Here is a 14077-nt window from a genome sequence, read left to right on the forward strand (position 1 = left end):
AACCTGTTCCTGTCTGGCTGTAGAATTACTGAACCTGTTCCTGTCTGGCTGTAGAATTACTGAACCTGTTCCTGTCGGCTGTAGAATTACTGAACCTGTTCCTGTCTGGCTGTAGGATTACTGAACCTGTTCCTGACTGGCTGTAGAATTACTGAACCTGTTCCTGTCTGGCTGTAGAATTACTGAACCTGTTCCTGTCTGGCTGTAGAATTACTGAACCTGTTCCTGTCTGGCTGTAGAATTACTGAACCTGTTCCTGACTGGCTGTAGAATTACTGAACCTGTTCCTGTCGGCTGTAGAATTACTGAACCTGTTCCTGTCTGGCTGTAGAATTACTGAACCTGTTCCTGTCTGGCTGTAGAATTACTGAACTTGATCCTGTCGGCTGTAGGATTACTGAACCTGTTCCTGTCTGGCTGTAGGATTACCGAACCTGTTCCTGTCCGGCTGTAGGATTACCGAACCTGTTCCTGTCTGGCTGTAGGATTACTGAACCTGTTCCTGTCCGGCTGTAGGATTACCGAACCTGTTCCTGTCCGGCTGTAGAATTACTGAACCTGTTCCTGTCTGGCTGTAGAATTACTGAACCTGTTCCTGTCTGGCTGTAGAATTACTGAACCTGTTCCTGTCTGGCTGTAGAATTACTGAACCTGTTCCTGTCTGGCTGTAGAATTACTGAACCTGTTCCTGTCTGGCTGTAAAATTACTGACCCTGTTCCTGTCTGGCTGTAGAATTACTGAACCTGTTCTTGTCTGGCTGTAGAATTACTGAACCTGTTCCTGTCGGGTGTAGAATTACTGAACCTGTTCCTGTCTGGCTGTAGAATTACTGAACCTGTTCCTGTCTGGCTGTAGAATTACTGAACCTGTTTCTGTCTGGCTGTAGGATTACTGAACCTGTTCCTGTCTGGCTGTAGAATTACTGAACCTGTTCCTGTCGGGTGTAGAATTACTGAACCTGTTCCTGTCTGGCTGTAGAATTACTGAACGTGTTCCTGTCTGGCTGTAGAATTACTGAACTTGATCCTGTCGGCTGTAGGATTACTGAACCTGTTCCTGTCTGGCTGTAGGATTACCGAACCTGTTCCTGTCCGGCTGTAGGATTACCGAACCTGTTCCTGTCTGGCTGTAGGATTACTGAACCTGTTCCTGTCCGGCTGTAGGATTACCGAACCTGTTCCTGTCCGGCTGTAGAATTACCGAACCTGTTCCTGTCCGGCTGTAGAATTACCGAACCTGTTCCTGTCTGGCTGTAGAATTACTGAACCTGTTCCTGTCTGGCTGTAGGATTACTGAACCTGTTCCTGTCTGGCTGTAGGATTACTGAACCTGTTCCTGTCTGGCTGTAGAATTACTGCACCTGTTCCTGTCTGGCTGTAGAATTACTGAACCTGTTCCTGTCTGGCTGTAGAATTACTGAACCTGTTCCTGTCTGGCTGTAGAATTACTGAACCTGTTCCTGTCTGGCTGTAGAATTACTGAACCTGTTCCTGTCTGGCTGTAGAATTACTGAACCTGTTCCTGTCTGGCTGTAGAATTACTGAACTTGATCCTGTCGGCTGTAGAATTACTGAACTTGATCCTGTCGGCTGTAGAATTACTGAACCTGTTCCTGTCTGGCTGTAGAATTACTGAACTTGATCCTGTCGGCTGTAGAATTACTGAACCTGTTCCTGTCTGGCTGTAGAATTACTGAACCTGTTCCTGTCTGGCTGTAGAATTACTGAACTTGATCCTGTCGGCTGTAGAATTACTGAACCTGTTCCTGTCTGGCTGTAGAATTACTGAACCTGTTCCTGTCTGGCTGTAGAATTACTGAACCTGTTCCTGTCTGGCTGTAGAATTACTGAACCTGTTCCTGTCTGGCTGTAGAATTACTGAACCTGTTCCTGTCTGGCTGTAGGATTACTGAACCTGTTCCTGTCTGGCTGTAGAATTACTGAACCTGTTCCTGTCGGGTGTAGAATTACTGAACCTGTTCCTGTCTGGCTGTAGGATTACTGAACCTGTTCCTGTCTGGCTGTAGGATTACTGAACCTGTTCCTGTCCGGCTGTAGGATTACCGAACCTGTTCCTGTCCGGCTGTAGAATTACCGAACCTGTTCCTGTCCGGCTGTAGAATTACCGAACCTGTTCCTGTCCGGCTGTAGAATTACCGAACCTGTTCCTGTCTGGCTGTAGAATTACTGAACCTGTTCCTGTCTGGCTGTAGAATTACTGAACCTGTTCCTGTCTGGCTGTAGAATTACTGAACTTGATCCTGTCGGCTGTAGAATTACTGAACCTGTTCCTGTCTGGCTGTAGAATTACTGAACCTGTTCCTGTCTGGCTGTAGAATTACTGAACTTGATCCTGTCTGGCTGTAGAATTACTGAACCTGTTCCTGTCTGGCTGTAGAATTACTGAACCTGTTCCTGTCGGCTGTAGAATTACTGAACCTGTTCCTGTCTGGCTGTAGAATTACTGAACCTGTTCCTGTCTGGCTGTAGAATTACTGAACCTGTTCTTGTCTGGCTGTAGAATTACTGAACCTGTTCCTGTCGGGTGTAGAATTACTGAACCTGTTCCTGTCTGGCTGTAGAATTACTGAACCTGTTCCTGTCTGGCTGTAGAATTACTGAACCTGTTCCTGTCGGGTGTAGAATTACTGAACCTGTTCCTGTCAGGCTGTAGAATTACTGAACCTGTTCCTGTCTGGCTGTAGAATTACTGAACCTGTTCCTGTCTGGCTGTAGAATTACTGAACCTGTTCCTGTCTGGCTGTAGGATTACTGAACCTGTTCCTGTCTGGCTGTAGAATTACTGAACCTGTTCCTGTCAGGTGTAGAATTACTGAACCTGTTCCTGTCTGGCTGTAGGATTACTGAACCTGTTCCTGTCTGGCTGTAGGATTACTGAACCTGTTCCTGTCCGGCTGTAGGATTACCGAACCTGTTCCTGTCTGGCTGTAGGATTACTGAACCTGTTCCTGTCTGGCTGTAGAATTACCGAACCTGTTCCTGTCCGGCTGTAGAATTACCGAACCTGTTCCTGTCTGGCTGTAGAATTACTGAACCTGTTCCTGTCTGGCTGTAGAATTACTGAACCTGTTCCTGTCTGGCTGTAGAATTACTGAACCTGTTCCTGTCTGGCTGTAGAATTACTGAACCTGTTGCTGTCTGGCTGTAGAATTACTGAACTTGATCCTGTCGGCTGTAGAATTACTGAACCTGTTCCTGTCTGGCTGTAGAATTACTGAACCTGTTCCTGTCTGGCTGTAGAATTACTGAACCTGTTCCTGTCTGGCTGTAGAATTACTGAACTTGATCCTGTCGGCTGTAGAATTACTGAACCTGTTCCTGTCTGGCTGTAGAATTACCGAACCTGTTCCTGTCGGGTGTAGAATTACTGAACCTGTTCCTGTCTGGCTGTAGAATTACTGAACCTGTTCCTGTCAGGTGTAGAATTACTGAACCTGTTCCTGTCTGGCTGTAGGATTACTGAACCTGTTCCTGTCTGGCTGTAGGATTACTGAACCTGTTCCTGTCTGGCTGTAGAATTACTGAACCTGTTCCTGTCTGGCTGTAGAATTACTGAACCTGTTCCTGTCTGGCTGTAGAATTACTGAACCTCTTCCTGTCTGGCTGTAGAATTACTGAACCTGTTCCTGTCTGGCTGTAGAATTACTGAACCTGTTCCTGTCTGGCTGTAGAATTACTGAACCTGTTCCTGTCTGGCTGTAGAATTACTGAACCTGTTCCTGTCTGGCTGTAGGATTACTGAACCTGTTCCTGTCTGGCTGTAGAATTACTGAACCTGTTCCTGTCAGGTGTAGAATTACTGAACCTGTTCCTGTCAGGTGTAGAATTACTGAACCTGTTCCTGTCTGGCTGTAGGATTACTGAACCTGTTCCTGTCTGGCTGTAGAATTACTGAACCTGTTCCTGTCTGGCTGTAGAATTACTGAACCTGTTCCTGTCTGGCTGTAGAATTACTGAACCTGTTCCTGTCTGGCTGTAGAATTACTGAACTTGATCCTGTCGGCTGTAGAATTACTGAACCTGTTCCTGTCTGGCTGTAGAATTACTGAACCTGTTCCTGTCTGGCTGTAGAATTACTGAACCTGTTCCTGTCTGGCTGTAGAATTACTGAACTTGATCCTGTCGGCTGTAGAATTACTGAACCTGTTCCTGTCTGGCTGTAGAATTACCGAACCTGTTCCTGTCGGGTGTAGAATTACTGAACCTGTTCCTGTCTGGCTGTAGAATTACTGAACCTGTTCCTGTCTGGCTGTAGAATTACTGAACCTGTTCCTGTCTGGCTGTAGAATTACTGAACCTGTTCCTGTCTGGCTGTAGAATTACTGAACCTGTTCCTGTCTGGCTGTAGAATTACTGAACTTGATCCTGTCGGCTGTAGAATTACTGAACCTGTTCCTGTCTGGCTGTAGAATTACCGAACCTGTTCCTGTCGGGTGTAGAATTACTGAACCTGTTCCTGTCTGGCTGTAGAATTACTGAACCTGTTCCTGTCAGGTGTAGAATTACTGAACCTGTTCCTGTCTGGCTGTAGGATTACTGAACCTGTTCCTGTCTGGCTGTAGGATTACTGAACCTGTTCCTGTCTGGCTGTAGAATTACTGAACCTGTTCCTGTCTGGCTGTAGAATTACTGAACCTGTTCCTGTCTGGCTGTAGAATTACTGAACCTGTTCCTGTCTGGCTGTAGAATTACTGAACCTCTTCCTGTCTGGCTGTAGAATTACTGAACCTGTTCCTGTCTGGCTGTAGAATTACTGAACCTGTTCCTGTCTGGCTGTAGAATTACTGAACCTGTTCCTGTCTGGCTGTAGAATTACTGAACCTGTTCCTGTCTGGCTGTAGGATTACTGAACCTGTTCCTGTCTGGCTGTAGAATTACTGAACCTGTTCCTGTCAGGTGTAGAATTACTGAACCTGTTCCTGTCAGGTGTAGAATTACTGAACCTGTTCCTGTCTGGCTGTAGGATTACTGAACCTGTTCCTGTCTGGCTGTAGAATTACTGAACCTGTTCCTGTCTGGCTGTAGAATTACTGAACCTGTTCCTGTCTGGCTGTAGAATTACTGAACCTGTTCCTGTCTGGCTGTAGAATTACTGAACTTGATCCTGTCGGCTGTAGAATTACTGAACCTGTTCCTGTCTGGCTGTAGAATTACTGAACCTGTTCCTGTCTGGCTGTAGGATTACTGAACCTGTTCCTGTCTGGCTGTAGAATTACTGAACCTGTTCCTGTCTGGCTGTAGAATTACTGAACCTGTTCCTGTCTGGCTGTAGAATTACTGAACCTGTTCCTGTCTGGCTGTAGAATTACTGAACCTCTTCCTGTCTGGCTGTAGAATTACTGAACCTGTTCCTGTCTGGCTGTAGAATTACTGAACCTGTTCCTGTCTGGCTGTAGAATTACTGAACCTGTTCCTGTCTGGCTGTAGAATTACTGAACCTGTTCCTGTCTGGCTGTAGGATTACTGAACCTGTTCCTGTCTGGCTGTAGAATTACTGAACCTGTTCCTGTCAGGTGTAGAATTACTGAACCTGTTCCTGTCAGGTGTAGAATTACTGAACCTGTTCCTGTCTGGCTGTAGGATTACTGAACCTGTTCCTGTCTGGCTGTAGAATTACTGAACCTGTTCCTGTCTGGCTGTAGAATTACTGAACCTGTTCCTGTCTGGCTGTAGAATTACTGAACCTGTTCCTGTCTGGCTGTAGAATTACTGAACCTGTTCCTGTCTGGCTGTAGAATTACTGAACCTCTTCCTGTCTGGCTGTAGAATTACTGAACCTGTTCCTGTCTGGCTGTAGAATTACTGAACCTGTTCCTGTCTGGCTGTAGAATTACTGAACCTGTTCCTGTCTGGCTGTAGAATTACTGAACCTGTTCCTGTCTGGCTGTAGGATTACTGAACCTGTTCCTGTCTGGCTGTAGAATTACTGAACCTGTTCCTGTCAGGTGTAGAATTACTGAACCTGTTCCTGTCAGGTGTAGAATTACTGAACCTGTTCCTGTCTGGCTGTAGGATTACTGAACCTGTTCCTGTCTGGCTGTAGAATTACTGAACCTGTTCCTGTCTGGCTGTAGAATTACTGAACCTGTTCCTGTCTGGCTGTAGAATTACTGAACCTGTTCCTGTCTGGCTGTAGAATTACTGAACTTGATCCTGTCGGCTGTAGAATTACTGAACCTGTTCCTGTCTGGCTGTAGAATTACTGAACCTGTTCCTGTCTGGCTGTAGAATTACTGAACCTGTTCCTGTCTGGCTGTAGAATTACTGAACTTGATCCTGTCGGCTGTAGAATTACTGAACCTGTTCCTGTCTGGCTGTAGAATTACCGAACCTGTTCCTGTCGGGTGTAGAATTACTGAACCTGTTCCTGTCTGGCTGTAGAATTACTGAACCTGTTCCTGTCTGGCTGTAGAATTACTGAACCTGTTCCTGTCTGGCTGTAGAATTACTGAACCTGTTCCTGTCTGGCTGTAGGATTACGGATGTGTATGTCTTTGCAGTGCTTGTGCTGTCGACTTACAGATTTTAGTTTATTTTCTTTTGTTTTGTTCTTAAGTTGGATCTATCTGATGCACACGGCGGTTTTAGTTGGATATTCCTCGTTTATTTTATCAGACATTGTTTCATCACCTTCCACAGAACGACTGAGGTTAAACCCGGATTGTTTTCTTTTGACATTATTTACCTTGTAGATAAACTCGTATTTTTAGTTTAGTCACTGTTTTCTTTTCTTTTTGTGTTGCAGGTTTTCTATGTATCCCTGCTCCGACACACCTGGCTTCCATTAACTGGAACCAACAGCCAAAGAAGTTCTGCACAGTGACTGATTGGTTTGAGTCAGGTGTGTTGGAGCAGGGATACATGGAAAACCTGCAGGATTGTGAACCGCGAGGACGTGAGCTGGGCATCCCGGCATTAGATCCACACCTCACTTCAACATTCACACACTGAACATCACATTACAGTCTCAGTGTGGCTGATCACATCGATGATAACTGGAAATTGCACTCGGTTTCGTGTCAAGCCGCTGTACGCGGCGTTCTCCCGGCCCAAGCAGATGAAATGTGATGACATGCAGCAGGTTCAGGCTAGATGATCTGTCCTCTGAGCCCAGCGCTGCATTGCTTCACCTGAGACCTTCTTGTTTAACTGAATGAAATCCTCTTCTGTTTTCTGATATCTGGCTTCCAGTAAAATAATCAGGTTACAAGTTTCTTGCACAGCTTCAGTGAAGCAAACTCAGACCGTTCCACTTCATCGTGTTCGTTCATTTCTTTTTCAAACATCATTCTTTTGAGGTAAAGAGTTTGTTTTTTTTCTTTCCTTTTACAGATTTGGATCACAAATTTTACCCCTAGCAGAACCAGCTGTTTAGTGGCAAATAACCTCTAAAGTACATCAGCGTAAGTTCAACGTTTACCGGAAAGAAACACAGTTTTTTTTTTACAGCAAAACAAACCCTGGTTTTAATACTTGGTGGCATGTGATGCAGCATATTGTTTCCCCTGAAACCATATTTTCAAAGCTCATTTCATTACTTTTGAAAAGAACCTGATAAAGAAATGCAAAAACAGTGAAAATACATTCAGGGAGCTTTAAATGTTGCAGTTTGAGTCATTTGTTTGGTTCACATACAAGGTCTCAGTTTACCACTTATATAAAACATGTTACACAACCAATCAGCTGGGTAAGTTTATCAATCAGTGTCAGTAAATTACAATATTTCAGTCATATTCATGCAGCATGTTTGCACGTAGACCACATTTTTAATTCTTCAATAAGAATTGGCTTTTGAGCTTTAATGTTTCAGAAGCTGCATTTCCGTTTCATTTCTTTGCCAAATAAAAGGGATATTTCTAGGTTTCGACAAACTACAATGAGGATCTTCAGGTGTTTCCTGAACAGTGTTTAGCGCCTCAGTTCTCGTAAAATCTCATCAGCTCGATGAGATTTTAGCTGAATTGCGAGTTTCTCAATGTAGCCACGTAGCATTATATCAGTTTTCTAGTTGCTGCAGAGAATTTGCAATGGCTTTTCAAAGCTTTTCTTTCTCTTTTTCTTTTCTAAATCTCTAAATTTTGCTGTAGTTTGTTCCACACGGCACATTTTTACCTGAACTGGTCGTGACCCCCCATGTCACAGGGACATGTCAACGCGAGTAAAAGTGTTTATGTTACACTTTCGCAATGTATTTCTATATCGAAACATTTGACAAACCCCCTCGTGAGAGCATAAAAACATTTTAGCGATATTTGGGAGTTTTTTTCTAAATGTAAGTGTTTTTATTTGCATTTTTTTATTGCTATAGCCATAGACAAGACCCACGAAAAGCAATCACATGCCAAACCTGTCAATATGCAAAGTCATTTATTCTTAGTCCAATTCAGGGTCGTGGGAAGCTGGAGCCTATCCCAGCAGTCAACACGCCAGAGGCGGGTGCATCTGGACAGGTTGCCTGTCCATCACAGGACCAACAGACAGAAACAAACAACCTAAGGAGAATTTATTTAATTAACCTAACATGCATGTCTTTGGACGGTGGGAGGAAGCCAGAGCATCCGAAGTGAACCTATTCATACACAGGGAGAAGCAGACTTCTCACATAAAGGCCACCGTTCAACTTCCCCCCAGCTGAGATTCGAACCAGCGACCTTCTTGATGTGAGTGCTGACCACTACGCCACTGCAAAGCCCGTTTCTGCTGAATCATCATTAAGAAACATGCTGCAGTAGATATAAGGGGTTAGAAATTGAATCTCTGGATTTTTTGCTTCACAATTTTAAAATGCATCTTTTGTAAAAAAAAAAAAAAAAAAAAAAAAAAAAATCCATCATTTTGAACTTTCTAATAAATAAATATAATCCATTATAGAGATTTTCTTTGTCATTTTTAGTGTTTTTATTGATCTTTTTACTCATCTTCTTGGGCATTATAGCAGCAGAATGATGATCTGGCTACTGGGTTGTTTTTTTCTATTTGAAATTAAGAAACATGACGAGCAAAAAAAGTTTTGTAATTTTTTTTTTTTTTTTAGTCTACAAAAATCAGCAATTTCAAAGAATCGTGAAAATCGCAATTTAAATCGAATCAGCACCTAAAAAAAATCGTAATTGAATCGAATCAGGACAAAAGCATATCATCACAGCCTTCGTAGATAAGTGGAGAAAAAGCTGAGCTGCATCCCTGCACTTCACCTGAGGAAGAATCAGAGGATAAATTGTAAAATAAATTGTTAAACGTGAAGCCTGGCAGAGAGACCGGCACCAGAGGACTCTGAACGCACCGCAGCAGGAGCTCTGCTCACGCTTCGCCCTGACACACTTTGTTCTGGAATTGAAGAGAAAAAGTGTTACGCAACAGGCTACCTTTGTGCTCTGAATCTCACCCAGGTTTTTGTGAAGAGAGAAGAGGATGACACACCGAGTTGGAAGAGGTTCGCTGGCAGGGGAAACACATCGGCAGAGAAGCCGACTCGCCGCAGCCTGCTGGGGAAACTGAGCCGTGGAAACCCGACCCCCGTTAAAAACATCTGGGCCATGAGAGAGTCGGTGACCTCTTACTAGAAACACGCACCGGCAAGAAACATGTCACTTCTCTTTCACTGCACTGATTCTGGATTACATAACCCAGCAAAATGAGCGGGAGAATATTTAGTTTCTGTCTGTGGAAAATTCATTAACGGAAGAGATAATGTTGTGAAAAGAAAGTTTAGTATCTTCTGGAGAAAATCCCTCCAGGATGTGTTCGACAGACTACAACATGTAGAAAATAGAGCAGCCCGAACGGTACTGAGGAGTGATTTCAGGACAAATATCATCACAATGCATGAGAAACTTAACTGGTTGTTGGTCAAAGACCAAATACTCATTGACAGTTGTAATTAGAAATATATCTGCATTAAAACTACCTGTTATTTTATTTAATAAACTTACTTTTAGTGCTGGGAATCACGAATATATCACCAGACGTGCAAAAAAAGGAAACTTTCGCTTGTCTAAAGCAAAATCAGATGCCATAAAAAGAACTGTTCTGTATAGAGGCATGAAAGTATGGAACATTAAATTAACCACTGACCTAAAAAACTTTAAATTATTATTAAAAGACTATTTTCCCAAAGTACAGGTATCTATATAAATGATAATTATAAGGGTTTGGTGATAAAAGTATAATAAATACAAATGAATGTGTAATAGAGTAAACTAATTGATAATGTAGATAGAGGTGTACTAGAAGATTTGTATTACAGATAATTAGATATATACATTGATATCCAATTATAAGTAAGCGTATTTTTGTGAATGAGTAGTTTATATGATAGGATGTAACATGAATTGACATTGACTGCATGCTTCACTTATGTAAAAATGGATGTAAAGAGATGATTTTGGAGATGTAAACAGCTTGTATTCCAGGATTGAACTGAAATGTTGATGTGCTGTGTAACTTTTAACAAGTTTTTTGTTTTTGATAATATAACTGTGCCGGACCCCAGGAAGAATAGCTGTAGCTTGCTGCGGCTAATGGGGGATCCTTAATAAACTAAACTAAAACTAAACATTTCGTTCCTCCCTGGACTGAAACAATGTCTGCAGAGAGCAGCTGCAAAGCGGCGGACACGTTATCCCTGGAGTTCTACCCTCATCAGCCACCCACTGAGCCACTCAGTTCATATGAGCTACGCCTGCCGGGGACCGAAATGCAGCGTGATGCACACACTAGCCGCTCTGCTGCACAAAACACACACAGACACGTAGCAAACATATCACACGTGCCATTCTCAGGCCTGCGGCGGTGTGTCGTCTCACTCTGCTGCAAATTTGGTGTCATCTCTCCAATCACTTCCTGAAGCTCTAATATGCAATTTTTCCTCAGCAGGTCAACTTCTGGCTCAGAGACCTGTCAATCATCCTGATGAGCTGTCTGCGTTGACTCAGCCTCTGGCCTGAAGCAGAAGTAACCGGAAAACCGCCACTGATGAGCAGACAGCGGATGAGGAGCAATGCAGTCGTTTGCTTTGCAGCAGCTTCTTCACTTTAACGTGACAAAAGGATAAATAAGTGACTGTTGGAACCACACATAAAGCGAGATACAGATTTATTCCTTAACATTGCCTCATTTTTACATCTCTGCATGTTCTGGTTTCTTCTCTGGAAAGAACTTTTGGGTTAAATTTGTGTGTTTGATAAAAGGTTCTGTTTAAATGAAGCTGAGACGAGAAAGTCATGCAACTTCACTGCAAAACATCTGCAACTGTTTTATGACACATGAGCTGCAAATGCACATGCAAACACAGCAATGAGCCAAGACAACAGGAGTTCTGAGGAGGACATAAACATCCAAGACTGCTGCCAGGAAAATGTGTTCCCGTTCGGCATTTCTGGACCCCAGAATGAGGAACGACTTTCCTTTGTAGATGCTTTTATATTTCCTAATGGATGCAGACACTATTTAATCCCACACGTCTTATTTCATGACGTTTTTGTAAACAAGTGCAAACAACTTCTGGAAAAATGCGTAAAAGTCAGCTTTATTAGTAAACAGTAGCCTCATGTGGAGGTATAACTGTACCAAGTCTGCTTTGCTGCAGACTCGGATTTAATCTAAATGAAAACATCTCATCCGAGTGGAAGCTCCACCAGATTCTCTTCGCTGCAGAGTTTTTGTTTTCCAAAGTCCATAAGAATTCCCCATTTCCTCAACCTCATCAGATTTTCCATTGAGGAAAAGAGCTTCGGAAAAAATGCAGAAGTTTCTTTTTTTTTTTACACTTGACTGTATCTGAGATGCAAAATGCAATCTAAAGAAGAGAGTTCAGTTCTAGTTCACCACCCAAGCGGAGCAGAACAAATAGAACAAAAGTTCAAACAATCCCTCTTTTCACATCCCAGTTTCTAATTCTCGTCTCTCCTCGCCTCCTCTGCCGTCATGGTAACGGTCTCTCAACATCAGCCAGTTTTAGTTTGGAGCCAACATTTTGAAATGACATCAATAAAAATCTGACATGTGACCCAGCTGCATCAACCGTCCTCTGCTTTTTTCTGCCAGATGCTCATGACAACACATAAATTTACTTTTAATTCAGTTTACACAGTGAGATAATGGCCCCTTTATACATAATGCAAGACAAAAAAAACCCACAAACCATCATCCTCTAAGATACGGTGCTGAGGTTGATATCCAGGTCACAGATGGAGGGAGGAGAGAAAAGACAGATTTATGCTGTTTGGAGTTTCTTTCCTCCATTTATGGAAAAATGTTGAAGCTTTTCGTGTTGTAAGCAACTTGCGTATGTCATGGTTTGGACTTTTCCTGTCTTATTTTTCCTGTTTTATTTTGTAGTTTTTCTTGTTTAGCTTTTGTTCCTGTTGATTTAGTTCACCTGGGTTCATTTAGTTCATTTGTTTCACCTGCGTCTTGTTGTGTTTAGTGTATTTATACCTTCGGTTTCAGATCTATGTTGTGGATTCATTGTGTTAGTTACTCCCTTGTATGCCGAGTGTGCTGTGTTCCTGCGGCTCAACAATACAACCAGCCTTGGCTCTTTGTCTCTACCAAGCGGCAACCTCCGGCGGTTAAAAGTGAAGCCTATGTGGAAGTGCATAAAACTGCAGTTCCCCCCTCATCCACTAGGGGCTCCAAAACAGAGCAAATCCCCATAGACTCCCATGTTAAAAAGACCAACTTCACAGGAGAAATAAACATGTTTACAGCCTGATTCAAGAATCCATTTTAGGTTTAATAGGTCAGGTTTACCTTCATGACAACTGTGGGGGGAGTGAATTTTTTTCTAACTTGCCCGTTTAAAAGTAATTTAATCTCGAAGTTTGGCAAATTTAGGGGCGTGTCCTTTTGATTGACAGGTACCAATCTCTGGCTTCAAGTAAGAAGAACGTAGAACAACTGCAGTTTTTAGCCGGTTAACAACGTGACTTAGCTTTAGCCCGCTTACCTCCGTTAGCTGGTTAGCTTCTGTTATCTCGGGGTTAGCTTGGTTAGCTTTTAGCTACAGAAAGCTCGGAGTTCACTCGATGTCAATCATCCGCCATGACGCTCACAGCCCCCCTCTCAGCTCCACCTCTTTGACCATATTTGTATTTTCCGGGCGAGACGACGCCAACATGGCGATGGTAGGAACCGCCCACCGAGCTTCAATTCAGCTCTTCAAAAACCTACGGGTGACGTCACAGAGGCTCCGTCCATCTTTTTATATCAGTCTCTGGTCTCGACACCTCACCTCCAGCAGCCGTGAGCATGATCATGATATTTTAGTAGTAGTAGTTTAATTCTTGCAGATTATCAGATGACTTTTCAGAAAGCATGAAATTCGAAGTGAACACGCAGTGAAAGTGCATCTCTCTCCACCTTCCTCCTGCTCTGTCTGTTGGTGTCTCCTTTCATTCCACTGCCTGTCTTTTGATTTCCACCGATGTGTTTCTGTCAGGGGAAACGTCGGAAGAGTGTTGACAGCGAGGAAGAATAAGCAGGTCATTTGCTGGATGCTATCTGACAGCCCGCAGAAGGCCTGTCCATCTGAAAGTTCAGCACAGCTGACGCTCCCCGCTCACTGCTGCCGGATAATGTGACACGACTAGACAGTGATGAGCCACGATGGAGGTTGAGACTGGCTGACTTTTACCCGAGATGACTGATAAAAGGGTCAAAAACACACTCGCGGTGATTTCTGCCTTTGGTGGCGTGTGTCTGGGTGTGTCGCTGTGATGTGAAGCCAAATAAATCTAAAGGATAAATCTTGCTTTGATTCATGGCTCAGAACTATTTTAAAATGGATGAAAATCACGTAGAAGCAGCTGCAAGTTGCTTCCCAACATCATTAAACGGCTTTAGCATTGACTGATCAGTAGAAACAACTTTATTCACTTTAAGGAGCTTTTCTGGAATATTAATCTACATTTCTGGATCATCATTATTGCTGTCAGCAAAATTTTGCTTCGTTTACGAGTAAAATGGCTTTGAATGCTGGCCTTTGTTTGTTTTTATCACCACATGATTCATCTTTGCTCTTTATGAAATTAAAAATCCATATTATACACACAAA

General features: G+C 43.1%; 1 protein-coding gene across 1 annotated transcript in view; it reads right to left on the bottom strand.

Annotated features, from left to right (window-relative positions):
* Positions 1-14077, bottom strand: part of znf385d (zinc finger protein 385D) — a 126342-nt gene that overhangs the window by 68679 nt on the left and 43586 nt on the right. The gene's annotated exons all lie outside the window — the stretch shown is intronic.

Source organism: Telmatherina bonti, assembly GCF_933228915.1.
Source record: "Telmatherina bonti genome assembly, chromosome: 5".
Lineage (NCBI taxonomy): Eukaryota > Metazoa > Chordata > Actinopteri > Atheriniformes > Telmatherinidae > Telmatherina > Telmatherina bonti.